We start from the raw sequence: 404 nt of genomic DNA, 5'->3' as shown, positions 1-404 counted from the left end.
TGTGCTGTCATACAAAATTGATTCTTCTTACTCTAACAACTGTTTGTTATACAAGTCGGAGAGACCTTTCGGGTGAGTAGCATACCCGTGATACTACTACAGAATAACTACCGTATTTCTCAACCTGGACCCTATTTTCCTTTGTTTTTGTGTCTAAGTGACTGATCTGAAAATCTTTGACATCGGTCCAGTATTAAACAAGATCGCTGAAGTCAGCAGCGGCAAAACATGCTACAATGTAGGTTAATGGGGCAATTGTAGAACTTGTCTTTACGTTCACAAAAGTGCTTGTTTTCGTCAAAATCTTTCGATCCGGTGCCAATTTCGATACCTCAGTTTTGGTACTGGTTCCTAACAATAATTTTTCGATACCATATGTTTTAAAATCCATTTCAACATCAACA

At 37.9% G+C, this 404-nt stretch overlaps 1 protein-coding gene across 2 annotated transcripts in view; it reads right to left on the bottom strand.

Annotated features, from left to right (window-relative positions):
- Window positions 1-404, bottom strand: part of lrrtm4l1 (leucine rich repeat transmembrane neuronal 4 like 1) — a 58,260-nt gene that overhangs the window by 8,281 nt on the left and 49,575 nt on the right. The gene's annotated exons all lie outside the window — the stretch shown is intronic.

This window comes from Etheostoma spectabile, chromosome 16, assembly GCF_008692095.1.
Source record: "Etheostoma spectabile isolate EspeVRDwgs_2016 chromosome 16, UIUC_Espe_1.0, whole genome shotgun sequence".
Taxonomy (NCBI): Eukaryota; Metazoa; Chordata; class Actinopteri; order Perciformes; family Percidae; genus Etheostoma; species Etheostoma spectabile.
This window is presented reverse-complemented; position numbering and strand designations above follow the sequence as displayed.